This window comes from Elephantulus edwardii, unplaced genomic scaffold (genome assembly GCF_000299155.1).
Source record: "Elephantulus edwardii isolate Elephantulus edwardi_28Jun2011 unplaced genomic scaffold, EleEdw1.0 scaffold00033, whole genome shotgun sequence".
Classification (NCBI taxonomy): domain Eukaryota; kingdom Metazoa; phylum Chordata; class Mammalia; order Macroscelidea; family Macroscelididae; genus Elephantulus; species Elephantulus edwardii.
The window spans coordinates 14,446,306-14,455,127 of NW_006399783.1; positions in this window are offsets into that span (position 1 = coordinate 14,446,306).

An 8,822-nucleotide genomic window follows, 5' to 3' on the forward strand; every position below is an offset into this window, starting at 1 on the left:
AAAAGTATTTGCTATGAATAAATTACTGAATGTACAAAATTCAATAATTGTATTCCCAGTCTTACATTTGTCACCAAAACAATGCTTTCCAACTACCATTCCTTCCTCATTATTTCCAACTTTTACATTTCAATAATTATGAATGCATCTTTATTGCATGTTTAGTCAATTTCAGACTGCAAAAGTTTGTTGTTGTTTACCATCGAGTCCGACCCGACCCATAGCTGAACCTCCAGAAGGTTTGCTGAGGAGGCAGTTAATTGCATGGGAGGAGACTGTCCATCTTTCTCCAGTGGTAGCATAACTTCTTACCTAGACCACCAAAGCTCCCTTGAAAAAAATTGGTAGAAATCCTCAGTTTTCTCTTCTTTGTCTTTAGCTATTGATGCATGTGTTTGAATAATAATGTGTTGATGTATGTGTATGAATAGTATTCTGTCACTTACAATCTACTTTAAGATAGACTTTGACATTTTTTCCTACTCTACGAACTCAACTTCCTAACCTATTCATCCCTTGAATGATAGATCAATTGATTATCTGATTTAATGTGACTCATGCCAATTCATTTCAGTTCACTAATGCCTAGACTATTGATCTTCATGAATTCCATTTCATTTCCGACAACTTCAGTTTTCCTAGATTTCATAGTTCATACATTCCATATTCCAATTACTTAAGTATGCTTGTGGTTGTTTATCTTCATTTTCAGTGATGTCCAATCTGGGCTTTACTTCTAATATTGTAATGCTCATCCTGGAAGCAAGAGTGGCATCCACTTCCGAAATGGCTTGCCTCTGGAAACTCTATTTACGAACAATGCTCAGGCCTTCCATTCATAGGGTCACTATGGGTCGTCTAAGACTCGACGGCACCTAACTACAATAACAACTGTGACATAGAGAGAGCTACGTTGGCCTAGTGGATAGGAAGTGATGCTACCAAGCCGAAAGTGGGTGATTTTAATCTGTGGCCCTCAGGCCGGGTTCAAATTGTTTTCCTGTCAAACATTCTTCTAGGTGGTATAGGACTGGTCTGCGCATCGCTGTACAGAGGTAACTCATGGTTGCTGTGATGCTGAACACTGGGACACTGATGTGCCAAACGTGGTAATGGTTACTCATGGTGGACAGTGTTTGCTGGAGCTTCCCAACTAAAACAAGCCTGGAAGCAGGAGCGGCATCCACTTCCAAAATGGCTTGCCTCCAGAAACTCTATGTGCGAACAGTGCTCAGGTCTTTCATTCATAGGGTCACTATGAGTCGTCTATGACTCCACAGCACCTAACAGCAACAACAACTATTGTTCATTGACTGAAGATATCCTTTCAGGAGAGATGAGATTAAGATAGCCAACATCCTTCTGGGAGGAAGGTGCTACCTAATCAAGGAGATTAGAGAGAGCTTTCAGATCCTGTCTCTGCAACTCCATGGTTTCCTGATGTTGTGTGTATGAAGATGCCACTTGGTTATTTATTCCCATTCTAAAAAAAGGTGACCTGCAAGAGTGTGGAAATTATCATACAATATCACTAATATTACACACTAGCAAAATCCTGTTGAAGATAATCCAGAAAAGACTTGAACAGTACATTGACAGAGAATTGCCAGAAATACTGGCTGGATTTAGAAGAAGTCGTGGCACTAGGGACATTATTGCCAATGTCAAATGGATCTTGACAGAAAGCAGAAAGTATCAGAAGAATATCTATCTGTGTTTCGTTGACTATGTGAACACATTTGACCATGTGGATCACAATAAATTGTGGCTAACCTTGAGGAAAATGGGAATCTCAGATTACTAGTTCACGTTTATATGAAACCTATACTTGTACCAAGAAGCAGTCCTCAGAACAGAGCAAGGAAACAAGCATGGTTCAAAATCGAGAAAGGAGTGTGCCAGAGATGCATCTTATCCCTGAACCTTTTCAATCTGTATGCAGAACAGATTATTCAGGAAGCAGGGCTTTATGAGGAAGAGTGTGACATCAAGATTGGAGAAAGATTCAATAACAACCTACGATATGCAGATGACACAACCTTGCTTGCTGAAACTGAAGAAGACCTGAAACACCTGCTGCAAAAGGTCAAAGACCTTCAATATGGATTGAAGATAAACAACAAGAAGTTCTCACCACCGGGCCAACTGGCAGCACCATAATAGATGGCTAAGTGATTGAGGTTGTTAACAATTACAACTTGCTTGGATCTGCAATCAACCCTCTTAATATCAGCAGTCAGGAAATAAAAAGGTGAATTTCACTGGGAAAATGTGCTGTCATGGACCTCTCCAGAGTGCTGAAGAGCAATGACATCAATCTAGATACAAAGGTGTATAATCCAGTCCATGGCTTTCTCAACTACTTGTTATGCTTCAGAAAGTTGAACAATTCCTAATGATTGACAGAAGAAGCCTTTGAGTTGTGGTGCTGGAGAAGAGTCTTGAACATACCATGGACTGCCAAGAAAACAAACTGGTCTGTTTCAGAGAGGGTGAAACCAAGTCTCTCCTTGGAGGCTAGGATTTTGAAGCCGTGCTTTACTTTGGGCATGTGGCTAGGAGAGATCAGTTTTTGGAGAAGGACATCATGTTCGGAAGGATGGACAGACAGTGCAGAAGAGGGAGATCCCAGATGAGGTGGATTGATACAGTAACTGGGGCGATAGGGGTTGGTGTGTCAGAATTAGTGAGACTGGCTCAGGACAGGGAAGGGTTCAGTGCTGCTGTACATAGGGTCACTATGCATCACAGGCAACTCAACTAATATTCTATGATGTTGGGAAGCAGGAGTGGCATCTACTTCCTAAACAACTTGCCTCCAGAAACTCTATGAATTTTGATAAATGTCAATAGTTGTAGGGGGGCTTCAGACCTTTTGTTCAAAGGGTCACTATGAGTCATGCTCGACTCAAAGGCAATTAACAAGAACAGCAACAACAACATATGTGCATATGAAATCTGAATAACGATTAAGGAAGACAGAAGAAGATTTGACACCTTTGGATTATGAGACTGGCAAAGAATTTTTAATACATCATGGACTTCCAGAAGAATGAAGAAATCTGTTTTGGAAGAAGTACAGACAGAATGCTTCATGACCCTAAAGGATGAGAAGATTTCCTCTCACTTTGGACATGTGATTAGTAGGGCTCAGTTCCTGGAGAAGAACATCATGCTTGGTAGAGAGTCAGTGAAAAAAAAAAGTCTCTGAGAGGAATAGATTAACGTGGTGATTGTGATAATGGGCATACACAGCCCTGAGTGTGAAGATGACTCAAGACTGACAATACTTTATTATTAGTTGTATTTAGGGTCACAGCACAAAGTTTGACATCTCCATTTTTAATTTTCCAAAATCTTGTTTGTTGCTGTTGTTAGGTGCCAACAACTTGACTATACTGATAGTCATGAATAGCTGTAACCTTGTCTAATGTGTCCTGTGCCATCCTTACAATTCACAACACGCTTGAGCTCACTATTACGGTCACTATGTCAATCCCGCCTTTGAGGCTTTTCCTCTCTTTCGCTGTTATTTATCTTTCAAAATACCAGATGCAGACAGCTGGAATTCTCACTGCTCAAGTGTCTTTGCTTCTCTGCACCACCAGATAGCGCTGTTAAACCCCAAGCCTGTACAGTCTAGTGGTCACGAAAACTGCTGTGGTGAGGCCTTCGTTGTTCTGTATCTTGGATGGTGTCTCCACTTGAGCTCAATAGTTTGTTTGCTCCATTGATTATTCTCTCAAAACAGTACCAGAGCTATAATCTTCTCCAGCTTTATGTGCTTGTGTTTAACCTAAATCACTCACCACCTATTCTCCTGTTTATTGCTGTGTTTTTGTTATGAGTTCCTCTCTTGAGTTCTTAGTGTATATTCCTACCAATAAACTTTGCTAATAGTCATCCTGGTCCTAGTCAGCAGTCCACCTTTCCAAGCGTGTCTCTCCAAGAAATAGCTTCTCCTAGCAATAAGCCTGAAGTATGTGAGATGAAGCTTTATCATCTTTGCCTCCAAGAAGAACTCTGAGTGCATCCTCTCCAAGACATACTTGTTTGTTCTTTTAGCAGTCAATGGGATATTCAGGAATCTTCTCTAAAAATACCACAGCTCAAAGGCATCAATTCTTCCATCATCCTTATTTATTATTCAGCTCTCAAATGCATAACAAGTTACTGGAAAGAGGATGGTCTCAATCAGGTGCATGTTAGTCTCAAACTAACATTGTTGTTGGTATTGTTATATGTCATTGAGTTGCCTGGAATTCATAGCAACTCTGTACAGTAGCTCTGAGCTCTACTCTATCCTAAGCCGGTCTCATTGACTCTGATACAACTACCCCCATTATCCTAGTTACTATGTCAATCCATCTCATTCAGGGTCTTCTTCAGTGCTGTCCCTCCAGACTTCCAAGCATGCTGTCCTTCTCTAAAAACTCGTCTCTTCTGGCCACATTCCCAAAGTATATGAGATGGAGCTTCAAAATCCTTGCAATCAAGGAGCAGCCTGGTTTAACCCTCTCCAAGGTAAACCTGTTAGTTCTCTTGGCAGTCCATGGCATGTGTTCAATACTCTTCTCCAGTACCAGAAATAAAAGGCATCACTTCTTCTGTCATCCTTAGTTATTGTCCACCTCTCTGATGTATAGCAAGTAATTATGAAAACCATGGCCTGGATCAGGTGCGCCTTAGTCCTTAGACGGACACTTTGGAGAAACCTCTGACAGCAGACTTTAGTAGAAATCCTCAATTTCCTCCTCTTTGTCTTTAGTTGTTGGTGCATATATTTGAATGATAGTCTTATGAATAAGTTTTCCTAGTATGTGTATGGATAGTATCCTATCACTCACAGCATTGTACTTCAGGATGGATCTTAGAATAGCCTATAAAAGTGACTCGAGGCTTAAATGTGTTTTCCATTCTTTCAGCTTGAGAAATGCCAAGTGAGTTCTTCCCTGTTTATTCTCCAATTCCAGCTATCTGCTTGTACCATCATAACACTTTGTTTTACTTTCTAGTGCTGCCCTTTGAAATCTCTTTTATGGCAGCCTCTGTGCCCTGTGCCTCATAGAGAGGGCCCATGGCTGATATTTTAGTAGCTCACCAGATCTTCCTGGCATCTATGGATGATTCTGAACTGCTAACGGTTTAGTTAGCAGCTGAGTATGTTAATCATTTGACCAACCGGAGATAGCATGGGCAGAGATTGTCATTGTTGTTGTTGTTGTTATTAAGTGTCATTGAATTGATGCTGACTCATAGCAAACTCCTGTGACAGAGCGAAACTTCTCCAGAGGGTTTTCTTATCTGTAATATTTGTGAAGAGCAGCAGATCATTCTCCCGTGGAGTCACCGTGGTTTGACCTGACCTGACGACCTGTTGCTTAGTGATTGAATGTGCTTCTTCTTGGGGCTGGTAAGTGTTGTCAAGTCTACAATGACTCAGAAGGACCCTATGAACAACAGACCAGAACTTTGCTCTATCCTGCACCATCCTCACAGTCTGTCCTACTGAAACCCATTCCGGTAGTCACCTCATCAATCCACTTCATGCAAGGTTTCCTCTCTTTCATCACCTTTTCTGAACGTACATGTTACTATTGTTATTAGGTGTTGTCGAGTATGACATATGACCTTATGAACAACAGATCTGAACCATGCTTTATCCTGTGCCGTCCTTACCATCTCTGATATACTTGAACTCATTGTTACAGTCACTGTATAAATATACCTTCCTGAGCATCTTCCTCTCTTTTACCGATCCTCCACCTTTCCGAGCATGATGTCCTTCTCCAAGGACTGGCTCCTTCTGACAACATGTCACCATCCTCACCTCTAAGGAGTATCCATCCTGTTGCACTTTCGTTAAGGTAAACTTGTTTGGTCTCTTGGCAATGCATGGACAATCCAGTACTCTTCTTCAATACCACAGTGCAAAGCATCAATTTTCCTTCTGTCATCCTTAGTCACTACCCAACTTTCAGATGCATAGCAGGTGATTGGAAAGACCATGGCTTGAATCAGGTGCATTTTAGCCCCTAAGCTTACATCATTGCTTCTTAGAAGTTTGGATAGGTCTTTAGCAGAAGATTTTCGCAATGCAACATGTCTACTGATTTCTTGACTGCTGGTACCAAGGGTGTTGGTTATGGATTCAAATAAGATGAAATAATTGAAACTTCAATCTTTTCTCTATCTATCATGATGCTGCTGTAGGTCCAAAGGTGAAGACTTTTGTTTTCTTAATGTTGAGATGTTCTGAAATGGCTTGCCTCCGGAAACCCTATTAACATGGAGAAATGACCAAAGTTATACAAGTGTTCAGGTCTTTTGATCATATGGTCACTGTGAGTCATCTACAACTTGACAGCACTTAACTACAACAGTGCTGAGATGGAGTTCACATTGAAGGCTGCAGTCTGTGATCTTCTGCAGCAAGTGTTCTCAAATTCCTTTCACTTTCATCAAGTAAGGTTGTACCACGTGCTTAATGCAAGTTGCAAATGAGTCTTCCTCCAACCCTGATGCCCTTTTCCTCTTCATAAAATCTGGCTACTCAACTGATTTGCTCAGCTTACAGACTGAATAGATAGGGAGAAAGGACAGAGGTCTGTAACACACTTTTCTTGATTTTAAATCATGCTGTGTTCTCTTGCTCTCTTTGAACAATGAACTCTTGTTCTAGGTATACATTTTGCATGAACATAATTCAGTGTTCTGAGACTTCTGTTTTTCTCAATACTGGTCATAATTTGTTATAATCCACACAAATGTCTTTGCATAGTAAATAAAACACAGATAGACATTCTCTGATTTCAGCCAAAATCCATCTGACATTAACAATGCTATTCACTGTGCAATCAGCCTCTTCTAAATTCAGTCTGAACTGAGAGTTCTCTGTTGACATATCGTTATTGCCATTTTTTAGTAATCTTCCACAAAGTTTTACTTTCATGTGATATTAATGCTATTGTTCGACAATTTCCACATTCTGTTGGATTACCTGTTTTGGGAATGGAAACAAATATGGATTTCTTCTACTCAGTTGACGAGATAGCTGTCTGGCAAATTTCCTGGAATTTTTTTTTTAATTTTCTGTTCGGTTTCCCACCCCCCTTTGTTATATACTGTCAAGTCAAATCCAGCTGGCACAGGAGGAGATTTCCCCTCCTTCTGCAGAGGAGCAGAACCATACACCTTTGGGATTACAGTGTGGCTTCTTGCCATTAGGCCACCAGAGCTCCTTTTTGAATACTTTTAAACATTAGTGTACTTGCTCTAAAACAAAGTTGAGGCAGCTTATCAGGTGGGGTTACAATTTTATTTTTTTTTTACATTTAATGACTATTTCTTTGGCACTAATTTTGTGCCAAAAAGTAATAAAAGAATATTACAAATACTGACTCATTTGATCTTTGTATCAACCCTTAAAATAGGTACCATTATAATTTCTATATTATTGTTAAGAGAAAAACCATAACCATAACACACACATTTCCTGATTTTTCACTAACAGTAGACTCACAGAGTATCCCTTTGTTCTGGTTGAAAGACTGCTTCTTGGTCTACATATAGGTTTCATATGAGTACAAATTAAGTGTTCTGAAATTCCCTTTCTTCTCAGTGTTATTTATAGTTTATTTTGATCTACATAGTCTAATACCTTTGCCACGGCAATAAAAAAAATAGATAAACAAACATCTTTCTGGTATCATTTGCTTTCACCAAAATCCATCTGGCATCAGCAATATTCTTTCTTCAGTTCCCTGTACTTTTCCAGTAATTTTAAAAATAATCTCCAGTAAGGTTTAACTTGCATATGGTATTGTATAATTTCTGTGCTACGTTAGATTGTATGTTTTATTTAGGTTTTTCAATTTATGGACACTAATATAAATGGAAAGATATGATGCATCCCTGGCATACACCTTTCCTGATTTTGAACCACACAGTGTTTCCTTGCTCTGTTCTGACAACTGCTTCCTGGTCCAATGATAGGTTTTGCATAAGCATAATTAAGTGTTCAGGGATTCCCAGCCATGGTCTTTGTAATTATTTGCTATGCATCAGAAAGCTGGAAAATGACTAGGAATGATAGAAGAATTGAGCCTTGGAGTTGTGGTGCTGAAGAAAAGTAATGAATATACCATGGACTGCTAGAACAAACAGGTTCATCCAGGAGAGGGTGAAACCAGGATGCTCCTTGGAGGCAAGGATTCTGAATCTCTGTCTGGCATAGTTTGGACATGTTACAAGGAGGGACCAGTCCTTGGAGAGGAACATCATGTTTAGCTGGGTAGAGGGACGGTGCAGGAGAGGAAGACACTGGATGAGATGGATTGACCAGTGACTGGGGTAATGGGGGTGGGTGTGTCAGAACCAATGAGGTTAACTCAGGATAGAGCAGGGCTCAGAGCATTTGTACATAGGGCCATTATGAATCAAAAGTGACTCAATGACACAACCACAAAAATATACATCTCTTTCAGTTGGTTGACCAAGAACATGTCATTACAATTTCTTGCTATACATTAGTGAACAAATCCAGGGCTGCATCTCTTTCTGTAAACATCTCAATTAGTATTCCATCAGTTTCTGAGGGCTTATTTTTTGCATATGCCTTCAGTGTAGCTTTGATTTATTCAGTACCATTACTTTTTGATCATATGCTATGTCCTGAAATGGTTCTGTGTTGACCAATTGTGTATTCCTCAAATAATTTTTTCCCCTCTTTTCAGGGTTAACAGCACAACTCTCTGAGCACTATGTTGTCAGAGCACTCTTTTTCTTTTTTAAGGATTGCTGTTGGTATGTGCTGTTGAGTC